Below are 12,969 nucleotides of genomic sequence, written 5' to 3'. Positions count from 1 at the left end.
AAGCAATACCAGCAAATTTAACCTGACCTTCACCCAGTTCTGAAATGACCAAACAGCTGATTCTTTTCTTTACTGTCTTCCTAGGAAAATCTTGCAGCCTGTCTTGACCTTCTTAGAGTTATACAAGATAGAAACAATCTATTGAGTCAAGTTTTCAGCACCAGTCCTCAAAAGAATAAGAACTCTGGTTAACTAAGTGGCAATTTACACAACATACTTTAAAACGATTTCCATACAACAGTTCAAAAAATGCCCTCTCAAATAATAACACTGCAAATAAACTAACCACCCAAAAAGTGTGACCCCAGCAGCAGCAGATCCTTTTGACAATCCTGGCCTTCTTGCTTTCTTCAAGTATGACGTTCCTGATGTCATCCCACAACTCGTGTGGTCTTCCATCATTAGTGCTCAACGCATCAAACCTATTCTTGAGATGATCTCCAATTACAGGTGGGATATACTCAAGGTCGTATTTTGGCTCTCATGGACTTGTTTTAATTTTCTTCAGCTTCACCTTGAACTTTCCTATGAGCAACTGATGGTCTGTTCTGTAGTCGGCCCCTGCCCTTGTTCTGACTGATGATATTGAGCTTCTCCACCATTTCTTTCTACAGATATAGTTGATTTGATTCCTGTGTGTATTCCATCTGGTTAGGTCCACATGTACAGTCACCATTCATGTTACTGAAAAAAGGTATTTGATAAAAAGTAGTAGAACTATTAGACTTTTCCCTAATCTGACTTTCCCGGCCTATTATCTTCTGTAATTTTATTTTTCAATGAGCAAATATTTTAACATTTTCTATATTTAGATTTGTTAAATCTCTTCCATTCTAATTTATTTTCATTTTAAAGGGAAAGTTACCCTTCCTTCCTAGGCACATGTCTAATAAAATGTTCCAAGAAGTTTCAAGGCAGTCTCTGATAAACCTTTTTGTTTTTCTCCACAGTGTTGTTACAATTTTAAACATGCCTCTTTCATCCTCCTGGAATTTATTTGATGAATAATATATGATATTGACAGAGGGTGATGTTTAAGGTTGTATGTCAACTTGGTTGTGCCATGACTGTCAGTGGTTTGGCGGTCGTATGATTTTGTGATCACCTCCATGATGAGATTTGATATAATGTGATCACCCCCATGATAGGATCTGCTGTGAGCAGTCAATCAGCTGAAAGGGAGTTTCCTTGGGGGTGTGGTCTGCATTAAATGTAAGTGGACTTTCTGGCAACACTCGTGGGCTTTTGCTCGCTCTGGATCCTGCAGCTGGCTCCTGTTCATCTGACATCCAGCTCCTGGAACTTTAGCTAGCTAGCAGCTTACCTGAGGTCTTGCCTGCTGATCTTGCAATCTGTGGATCTTTGCAGCCTCTGAGCAAGAGCCCTGCTGATCTTGGGTTCGCCAGCCCTTGCAGCTTCGTGAATCAGGAGAAACCTCTATCCTGACCCGTGGACTTGAGATGTTCCAACATCTACAACCACATGAGCTGTTTCCTTGATATAAATCTCTCTCTACATTTACACACTTTACTGGTTTTGCTTCTCTAGAGAACCTAGCCTAAGACACAGAGCAAACCAGGTTTTCCAAGTTGTCTTTCAGTTATATCAATGCTAATAATCTTTCCTCAAAGACTCTCCACCGTAGACAGCTGATCCATGTTTCTATTTCTGTAACAGTGATAGCCAAGGCGGTCAGGAGCTCCTTACCTGCTCCTCCTGTCCATTACCAAACAAAACCTTAGGTGACGGCGCGGGCTGTGGCTCAGCTGGGAGCTGCTCAGACCAAGCAGAACCTGCCCCCTCCCGTCCGCTGTCCCCAAAGCACCGGATATGATTCAAGCCAGCCAAACCCAGTTTACCAGCCTGCATGCCAAAGAAAAACCTGCAATTTGTCTTACTGCGCCTACAAGCCATGATAACCTGTGTAGTCCATGATGTTTGTACGTACTTCCTTGTGAGAGACAGTATAAAAGGTTCTGCCTCCCTTTGCTCAGGGAGCTTGATTTGAGGTCTACACCTCCGTGCTCCTTGCCTGCGCACTTGGAATAAATACTCTCCCCCTCCTCATCTCAGTGTGTCTTTGCTGACAAGAAGCTACATCGAGCAGAACCTGCACTGGGGTAACACCTGCAGCGCCCTTTACTGCTTCATAACCTACAACTGTCTGACCTTGAAAAGTTTATTATCTTTTGTGCCTCCGTTTCCTCATTTGTAATAAAATACATTAAGTCATATGTCCCAAGGTTGTTGAGACGATTAGAAATAATCAGTGTAAAATATCTAGTACAATGTCTGGCCAACAGTGGACCCCAAATAAAATAGTAAATATTTTAATTATTCTAGCATCTAATGGGAACTCAAAAGCAATGGGCTAAAAAAATTAATTCAAAAATTCAAAAACAGTTTAACCAATTAAAAATTAAAATATATTTTAATTAAAAGTATATTCCATTATAAACTCATCTGACTTTAGTGTTTAATTTTTTAAGTAAAATTGCTACATTCAATCTGTATTAACACATTTAGCACCCATTGTTTAGTGAGATATCACTTTAGCTCAATCTCTAAGTCAATACTGTAGGGAAGAGAACTGAAACTGACTTGGGTGTGGTTTTGAAAACAACTCTGGGTGAGGCAATGAAAGATAAGCCAACCATCTGTTTAACTGAACAAATTGAAGTGAACTTCAATGTATCCTATTCTGTTTATATTTCCAAACTCGGAGTGGTAACACTGGTACAGAAGATAATTTGGCTTTGGTCCTCATAAAAATTCCATTAGTCTCTCAATGCTAGCTGATTTATAAATGTGCTTTGCTCATATCTAGAGTTCAGACATTACTAGCGACATGCCTAAGTTGATCCCACTTCAGCCACTTGCTTGCTGTGTAATCTTGCGCACATCTCTTCATCTCTCTCTGCCTGTTTATATGTAAAATGGGGGTATCACTGTCTACACTTCCTTGGTTTAAGATTACACGAGTAAAATTTGTGTCACATGTTTAGTACAGTGGCTGGCACCTAGTAAATATTCAACAAATGGCAGCTATGCTGCTAACCAAAAGGTTAGCAGTTCAAATCCACCAGCTACTTCTTGGAAACCCTACAGGGCAGTTTTACTCTGTCCTAGAGGGTAGGCGTGAGTCGGAATTGACGTAAAAGCAATTTTTTTTTTTTGTATCATTAATATTATCATTGGAGATAGCAGTAGCATCTTTAAAGACTGACTGACTCTCCATAGAAAGGGTACTGGGAGACCACTGGGGACAGTATGTGCACAGCTACACACATAAAAAACTACACGTAGCCACTGCTTATTCGAACTCTCTCGTACAAACTGGACCACTGATCTGTAAGCATCAATTTTTAATTCAACCTCTAGGCTGCATGTCTGTTAAAGGCAACAGCTATCACAGTTACCTTCTGACGTGCCCAACACAATGCTCTGAACACAGACCTTCACTAAACGCTTATTAAATCTATACTGTAGAAAAACAAAAACCTGAAATCACACATTTTGAGCACCAGAAGGAACTTGAAAAGTCCCCTGGTCATTTTACAGATGATAAAATTAAGCCTTGGGCAGAAATAATAACTTTACAAAGTCTCACGTGGTGATGCTCAGTGGTAAAGCTGGAGCTGGATGCTCCCTGTGTGTGCCAAGCAGAACACGGACGACACACCTCGGCCTTCACCTCGTCCTTCCACGGACCTTCAGACTGTGCGTGTTACAATCAGCCTCTTACTGAAAATGCCTTTCATCATTTTTAGAACAGCACGCTACTACTTCCACTACCAATAACAAAACATTTAGAGATCTCAAATAAAGCAGATATTCTGTGAGGCCGTTCCACTCAAGTAGATTCTCCATAAAAAACAAATGTTACTTGCATTTTCAGAAATACATGAAACCTCCAAGGGCCAAAGACCCAAAACCATGAAATTGAAACTGGAACTCTGAATGGAAAACGCCTCCCAAAGGTGCTGTTATCAGCGAACAAATGCCAAGACAAGCATTGCTAGAGGCGAAAAAAGACCTTATAACAGGGCTAAAGTGGTCTCCGGTGGGTGACGTAAATTCAAATCCTCTCAGGAAGAAATATCAATTTTGATCCCCAGGTGTTTCCACAGGATGAAATCAATTAAACATGAGCTCCAAGTCAACAAACCCAGAAACAACCTCCACAAGTGACAGCCATCAGAAACACTAAACCATAGGTTTAGATTCTCAACACTTCAGATACTAGAATTATAATACAGAACACAGACCAAACAGTATAAAATGTTTAAAAAATAAATTAATTGCCAATATGACAAGAAGAATACACTATCAAAAACAAGAAAGTGGAGTTGAAAAAGAAATCAAATAAAACTTTTAGAAATGAAATACAACACTGATTTCTTTTTTTAAATCTACAGATGAATTAACGGCAGCTCACGAACCAAAAGCTGGCAGTTCAAACCAACCCAGCCGCTCCTCAGAGAAAGACCCGGCCATCTGCTTCCACAAACATGACGCCAAGAAAACCCTATGGGGCAGTTCTACTCTGTAATACGGGGTCGCTATGAAGTAGAGGGCACCTGACAACAGCAAATAGACACAAATAGAGAATTAGTGAATGAAAAGATAGGTTTGAAAAAAATTATTCAGAAACCAGCACAGGGAAAACAAGGAATTTGCAGAATAGCAAAAAAAAAAAAAAAATCTAAAAGCAGCCTGAGGAAAAAAGGAAGATCTTCTATAAAGGAATGACATTTTCTAACCCTTTAAACCAACTCTGAAAGTTACACTACAGCTATTTTCCACAGTTACTAATGTCCTGATTATCTGAGTTTCAAAACACCCACCTTTCCATATACTTCTTGGGGAAAAAATGTACAACCAGTAAGATGTAACTCACCTATCTATTCTTGCAAGTGTCACAGAGCCTTGATTTTTTACTGAGAATAAAGATGATGTCACGGCTTTTTCACAGCACAGTAAAATCTGGGGTCAATGGCCTTAAGGGGTGAAATAAAGTACAAGTAACTCATTTTATGAAAAAGATACCAGCAGCCTTCCATAGTTGGAGTCAGCAAAATCTACACTGTTTCCAGGAGGTCTGTACATCACCCTAGCGCTTTATGAAGCAATCAAAATGGAAATTATTCACTTAGAGAAAATAAAATGTACTTTAAAAGAGAACTGCTGGCTTGATTTTTATAAAACAGAAATGATAAAATAGCTGTGAGCGCATGATATGAAACATCTCACTGGCCTGAACAGCTCGGACAGAGATATTCTCCTTCGTGTCCTTACAGCGAAAGCCCTAGCAAGAGCCCTGTGCTGTCGCCCTCACTGACTTCCTGTCTGTCTGACCTGACAAACTGTGAACCTTTGAAGTGCAGGATCTGCGTGCCTGTTACCTCTGACTCTCCAGTGACCTGTACTTGTCTGGTACAATGAAGGCCTTTTAGTAACTTCAAAGAATCAATAAATCTCTTAAATGCTATTATTTTCACTTAGAAACTGAGACAAAGAAAATTCATACCCTTATCACCTAATGGCTGGAAAATCAATGCTTCCCTGAAGAAATTCCCTGCTTTCCAAAACAGATCAACAATCAAACATCCTATGCAGAAAGCAGAGCTCAGTCAATGTTCCAGAGACGTGAGGAGATGAGGACGCTGTCAAAGTCCCTGTGCAGCAGCCCATGCAGACGATGCTGAGAACAGACTAAGTTCTCTGGAATGACAGGTCAGCTGGTTCCCCTAAAGATCCTTGGCTGAACATCACATCCCTTCTTTCAGCAGACACTCAGTCCTGAAGGGAATTCACTCCCTAAGGCTCAAGTTCCATTCCTAACCCTCCCTTCCTGTCTCAAGCATTATGCAACAATAATTTGATTAATGGTATCAACTGGGAACAAGACTGGCCTGTGAACTAAAACAGGCACCCAACAAACCATGGACAGTGAGATAAGATTCCACCGTCAAACGCTCTTCCCGAGATGCACAAAAAACTTCCTCCCCCGTCTCATTCACATCTCTTATCAAATGTCACCTCCTCAGAGAGGCCTATCCTGACTAAAACCCAAAAAAACCAAACCCACCGCCTTCAAGTTGATTCTGACTCACAGCAACCCTATAGGACAGAGAAGAACTGGCCCACAGGGTTTCCAAGGCTGTAATCTTTATGGAAGCAGACCACCCCATCTTTCTCCCACAGAACAGCTTGATGGGTTCAAACCACTAACCTTTTGGTTAGCAGTCAGGCACTTAACTACTGCATTGTCATGGCTCCTTCCTCCTGCCCCTAGTAACCACAAATAAACTCTTCCTTGATGCATTTGTTTATTCTAAATATTTCATAAATTGGGATCATACAGTATTTGTCCTTTTATGTATGACTAACTTCTTTCAGCATAGTTTGAAGGTTCATTCATGTCATAGCATATATCAGAACTTAATTCTCTTTATGGCTGAATAATATTTCATTGTTTGTATACACCACATTCTTGTTTATCCATTAATCCATGGATGTACAGTTGGGTTGTATCTATCTTTTGGCTACTATGAATAATGTTGCAATGAACAGTGATGTACAAGTCATCTATTTCAGTCTCTGCTTTCAAGTCTTTGGGATATATACCTAGGAACTGGTGAAACTGCTGAGTCATATGGTAATTCTACGTTTAACATTTTGAAGAACTGCCAAATTGTTCTACACAGAAACCACATCATTTTAAATTACTGGTAGGAATGGAAATGCAAATACCTTTTTTCAGCAACATAAACGGCAACTACACAGGTGGACCTCCCCAGGGGGAATACACAGGAATCAAGTTGACTACATCTGTGGAGACGATGTAAAAACTCAATATCATCAGTCAGAACAAGGCCGGGGGCAACTGCCGATCAGACCATCAATTGTTCATATGCAAGTTCAAGCTGAAACTGAAGAAAATTAGAACAAGTCGACAAAGGCCAAAGTACAACACTGAGAATATTCTACCTGAATTTAGAGACCAACTAAACAACAGATTTGACACATTGAACACTAATGACCGAAGACCAGACAGGTTGTGGAATAACATCAAGGACGTCACACATGGAGAAAGCAAGAGGTCATAAAAAAAAAACAGGCAAGAAAGAAAAGACAAAATAAATGTCAGAAGAGACTCTGAAACTTGCTCTTGAACATTGACTAGCTAAAGCAAAAGAAGTAATTATGAAGTAAAAAGAGCTGAACAGAAGATTTCACAGGGCGGCTTGAAAAGACAAAGTATTACAATTAAATGTGCAAAGACCTAGAGACACAAAACCAAAAACGGAAAAACACGCTCAGCATTTCTCAAACTCAAAGAACTGAAGAAAAAATTCAAGCCTCAAGTTGCCATACTGAAGGATTCTATGGGGAAAATATTAAACAACACAGGAAGCATCAAAACAGATGGAAGGAATACACAAAAAAAGAATTAGTCAATGTTCAACCATTTCATGATCAGGAACCAATGGTAGTGAAGGACAAAGTCCAAGCTGCACTGAAGGCACTGGCAAAAAACAAGGCTCTAGGAATTGAATTGACAGAATACCAGCTAAGGTGTTTCAACAAACAGATGCAGCACTGGAAGTGCTCACTCGTCTACGGCAAGAAATTTGGAAGACAGCTACCTGACCAACTCCCTAGAAGAGATCCTAGTTACGCCTATCCCCGAGAAAGGGGATCCAACCGAATGCAGAAATTACCGAATAATATCATTAATATCACATGAAAGCAAAATTTTGGTGAAGATCATTCAAAAGTAGCTGCAGCAGTATATCGACAGGGAACTGCCAGAAATTCGGGCCAGATTCAGAAGAGGACGTGGAACCAGGGATGTCATTGCTGACGTCAGATGGATCCTGGCTGAAAGCAGAGAATACCAGAAAGATGTTTACCTGTGTTTTATTGACTACGCAAAGGCATTCAAATGTGCGGATCAAAACTAATTATGGATAACACTGCAAAGCATGGGAATTCCAGAATACCTAACAATGTTCATGAGGACTCTATACACAGATAAGGCAGTCATTCAAACAAAACAAGGGAATACGGAGTAGTTTAAAATCAGGAAAAGTGAGTGTCAGGGTTGTATTCTTTCACCATACCTATTCAATCTGTATGCCGACCAAACAATCCAAGAAGCTGGACTATATGAAGAACGGGGCATCAGGATTGGGGGAAGACTCATTAAAAACCTACATTATGCTTGCTAAAACTGAAGAGGAATTAAAGCACTTACTGATGAAGATCAAAGACTATGGCCTTCAGCTCAACATAATGAAAACAAAAATTCCCACAACTGGAGCAACAAGCAACATCATGATAAAAAGACAAAAGGTTGAAGTTGTTAAGGATTTCATTTTACTGGATCCACAATCAACATCCCTGGAAGCAGCAATCAAGAAATCGAACAACGCACTGCATTAGGCAAATCCACTGCAAAGACCTCTTTAAGGTGTTGAAAAGCAAAGATGTCACTTTGAACAACTAAGGTACACCTGACCCAAGCCACAGTGTTTTCAATAGCCTCCTACACATACGAAAGCTGGACAATGAATAAGGAAGACTGAAGAAGAACCGATCCCTTTGAATTATGGTATAAGTGAAGAATTTCAATATACCATGGACTGCCAAAAAAAAATTCCGCCAAAAGAATAAACAAATATGTCTTGAAAGAAGTACAACCAGAATGCTCCTTAGAAGCAAAGATGGCGAGACTACATCTCATATACTTTGGACATGTTTTCAGGAGAGATCAGTCCCTGAAGAAGGACACAATGCTTGGTAAAGTAGAAGGTCAGTGAAAAAGAGGAAGACCCTCAATGAGACACATTAACACAGTGACTGCAACAATGGGCTCAAGCATAACGACGATTGTGAGGATGGCGCAGGACTGGGCAGTGTTTCATTTTGCTGTACACAGGGTCGCTGTGAATTGGAACTGACTCAATGGTACCTAACAACAACAAAAACAATAGTAGGAGACTTCAACATACCACTCTCGGTAAAGGACATAATATCTAGAAAGAAACTCAGCAAAGATACAGAAGATCTAAAGGCCACAGTCAGCCAACTTGACCTCATGGACATATACAGAATACTCCACCCATAAGCAGCAAAAGTACATACTCTTTTCCAAAGCACATGGAACGTTTACCAGAATAGACTACATCATGGCCCGCAAAGCAACTCTCAACAAAATCCAAAACACTGAGATAATACAAAGTATCTTCTCTGATCACAATGCCATCAAGGTAGAAACTAACAACAGCAAGAGCAAGGAAAAAAAATCAAATATGTGGAAACTGAATAACACCCTTGTGATGGTTAAGATTGTGTGTCAACTTAGCTGGGCCATGATTCTCAAGTGTTGATATGTGATCACTCCCAGGACTGAATCTGCTGTGAGTAGCCACTCAGCTGAAGGGGCGTTTTCTTGGATGTGTGGGCTGCATCCAAATACGCAGATGTTCTGGCTTTTTTTGCTCGTTCTGGATCCTGCGGCTGCCTCCTGTTCATCTGACCTCCAGCTCTTGGGACTCGAACTATCAGCTTATCTGCAGATCTGGGATTTGTAGATCTCCACAGACTAAAAGCGGCAGCCCTGCTCTCTGACCTGCTGATCTTGGGTTTGCCAGCCCCTGCAGCCATGTGAATTGAGAGAAGCCTCTATCCTGATCCATGGACAAGGGACGTTCCAGCCTCTATAATCCCATAAGCCATTTCCTTAATATAAATCTCTCTCTATATTCGACTCGACAGCACGGGTTTATATGTATTTATATGCTTTACTGGTTTTGCTTCTCTAGAGAACCCTCCCTAAAACAACCCTGCTGAAAAACCACTCCGTAATAGAAGAAATCAAAGACGGAATAAAAAAATTCCTAAAATCAAACGAGAATGAAAACACATCATACCAAAACCTTTGGGACACAACAAAGGCAGCACTCAGAGGCCAATTTATATAGCATTAGATGCACACATCAAAAAAAGAAGAGACAAAATGAAAACATGAGCTACACAACTTCAACAAGTAGAGAACAGCAAAAGAAGTCCACAGCCACCAGAAGAAAAGAAATAATAAAGATCAGAGCAGAAAAAACATGGAAGCAACCAAGGTGCCCATCAACGGATGAATGGATAAATAAATTATGGTATATTCACACAATGGAATACTACGCATCGATAAAGAACAGTGAGGAATCTGTGAAACATTTCATAACATGGAGGAACCTGGAAGGCATTATACTGAGTGAAATTAGTCAGTTGCAAAAGGATAAATATCGTATAAGACCACTATTATAAGAACTTGAGAAATAGTTTAAACTGAGAAGAAAACATTCTTTTGTGGTTACAAGTGGGGGCAGGGAGGGAGGGTGGGAGGGGGTATTCACTAATTAGATAGTAGATAAGAACTACTTTAGGTAAAGGGAAAGACAGCACACAGTACAGGAGAGGTCAGCACAGTTGGACTAAACCAAAAGCAAAGAAGTTTCCTGAATAAACTGAATGCTTTGAAGGCCAGCATAGCAGGGGCAGGGGTCTGGGGACCATGGTTTCAGGGGACATCTAAGTCAACTGGCATAATAAAATCTATTAAGAAAACATTCCGCATCCCACTTTGAAGAGTGGTGTCTGGGGTCTTAAATGCTAGCAAGCAGCCATCTAAGATGCATCAATTGGTCTCAACCCACCTGGATCAAAGGAGAATGAAGAACACCAAGGACGCAAGGTGATTACGAGCCCAAGAGACAGAAAGGGGCACATGAACCAGCGACTACATCATCCTGAGACCAGAAGAACTAGATGGTGCCCGGCTACAACAGATAACTGCCCCGACAGGGAACACAACAGAGAGCCCCTGAGGGAGCAGGAGAGCAGTGGGATGCAGACCCCAAATTCTCATAAGACCAGACTTAATGGTCTGAATGAGACTGGAAGGACCTCGGTGGTCATGGCCCCCAGATTTTCTGTTGCCCCAGGACAGTAACCATTCCCGAAGCCAACTCTTCAGACATGGATTGGACTGGACAGTGGGTTGGAGAGGGATGCTGGTGAGGAGTGAGCTTCTTGGATCAGGTGGACACTTGAGACTATGTTGGCATCTCCTGCCTAGAGCGGAGATGAGAGGGTGGAGGGAGTTAGAAGCTGGCGAAAAGGACATGAAAAGAGAGAGTGGAGGGAGAGAGCAGGCTGTCTCATTAGGGGGAGAGTAATTGGGTGTGTGTAGCAAGGTGTACGTGGGTTTTTGTGTGAGAGACTGACTTGATTTGTAAACTTTCACTTAAAGCACAATAAAAATTATAAAAAAATAAAAAAAATGATCAGAGCCGAAATAAAAAAGAACAGAAGGAATCAACAAAGCCAAAGGTTGGTTCTTTGAAAGGATCAACAAAATCGACAAACCACTGGCGAAAGTGACAAATAAAAAACAGGAGAAGATGCAAATAGCCCAAATAATAAATGAAATGGGAGACATTACCACACACAACTGAAGTAAAAAGGATCATAACAGAGTACTATGAAAAACTATACTCCAAGAAGTCTGAAAACCTAGAGAAAAAGGACAAATTTCTAGAAAAACACTACCTACCCAAACTAACAAAAACTGAAGTTGAAAATCTGAACAGGCCCGTAACAAGAGAAGAGACTGAAAAGGTAATTTTAAAAAACTCACAACAGACAAAAATCCCTGACCAGAATTCATTGGAGAATTCTGCCAATCATTCAGAGGAGAGCTTATACCACCTACTACTCTATCTGGGAATACAGAAAAGGAAGGGATGCTACCAAATTCATTCTATGAAGCCAAAACCAGGCAAAGACGCCACAAAAAAAAGAAAATTACAGACCGATATCTCTCATGAATATAGATACAAAAATTCTCAACAAAATTCTAGCCAACAGGATTCAGCATCATACCAAACAAATAATACACCATGACGAAGTGGGATTCCTACCAGGTGTCTCAGTCATCCAGTGCTGCTATGACAGAACTACCGCAAGTGGATGGCTTTAACAGAGAGGAATTTATTCTCTCACAGCCTAGGAGCCTACAAGTCCAAATTCGGGGCATCAGCTCCACAGGTAGACTCTCTCTCTGTGGCCACTGAAAGAAGGTCCTTGTCATCAACATTCCCTTGGTCTGGGAGCATCTCCATGCAGGAACCTCAGGTACAAAGGACACGCTCTGCTCCTGGCACTGCTTTCTTGGTGGGATGAGGTCCCCCTCTCTGCTCACTTCCCTTTCCTTTTATCTCTTGTAAGATAAAAGGTGGTGCAGGCAACACCCCAGGGAAACTCCTTTACACTGGATCAGGGATGCGACCTTAGTAAGGGTGTTACAATCCCACCCTAATCCTCTTTAACATAATCCAATCTTGCCTCATTAACCACAGACAGAGATCAGGATTTACAACACATAGTTTTTTGGGTCTTTTTTAGGAAAATTAAGTCTCAAAATGGAGGACAACCACACCATACTGGGAATCATGGCCCAACCAAGTTAACACATATTTTGGGGGGACACAATTCAATCCATGACGCCAGGTATGCAACGATGGCTCACCATTAGAAAACCCATCAGTGTAATCCACCACATAAATAAATCACATGATCATCTCAATAGATGCACAAAAGGCATTAGACAAAGTCCAACACCCATTCCTGATAAAAACTCTCAATAAAATAGGTATGGAAGGGAAATTCCTCAACATAACAAAGGGCATCTATACAAAACCAATAGCCAACACCATTCTTAATGAAATCATTCCACTTGAGAATGGGAACAAGACAAGGATGCCCTTTATCACCATTCCTATTTAACACTGTGCTGGAAGTTCTAACTAGAGCAGTAAGGCAAGAGAAAGAAATAAACGGCATTCAAATTGTTAAGGAAGAAGTACAACTGTCCCTATTTGCAGACAATATGATACTACACGTAGA

General features: G+C 40.8%; 1 protein-coding gene across 5 annotated transcripts in view; it reads right to left on the bottom strand.

Annotated features, from left to right (window-relative positions):
- The window catches only part of ADD1 (adducin 1), a 103,953-nt gene that overhangs the window by 62,153 nt on the left and 28,831 nt on the right, over positions 1-12,969 (bottom strand). Inside the window, exon 1 of one of the 5 annotated variants that reach the window (XM_023549688.2) lies at positions 6,757-6,834. The exons of the other annotated variants lie outside the window; for them this stretch is intronic. The gene's annotated coding sequence lies outside the window, so the exon portion shown is untranslated. Of the gene's footprint in view, positions 1-6,756; positions 6,835-12,969 lie in introns of those variants that run through there. 5 annotated transcript variants of the gene reach the window in all.

Source organism: Loxodonta africana, chromosome 5 (assembly GCF_030014295.1).
Source record: "Loxodonta africana isolate mLoxAfr1 chromosome 5, mLoxAfr1.hap2, whole genome shotgun sequence".
NCBI classification, from domain to species: Eukaryota; Metazoa; Chordata; class Mammalia; order Proboscidea; family Elephantidae; genus Loxodonta; species Loxodonta africana.
This window is presented reverse-complemented; position numbering and strand designations above follow the sequence as displayed.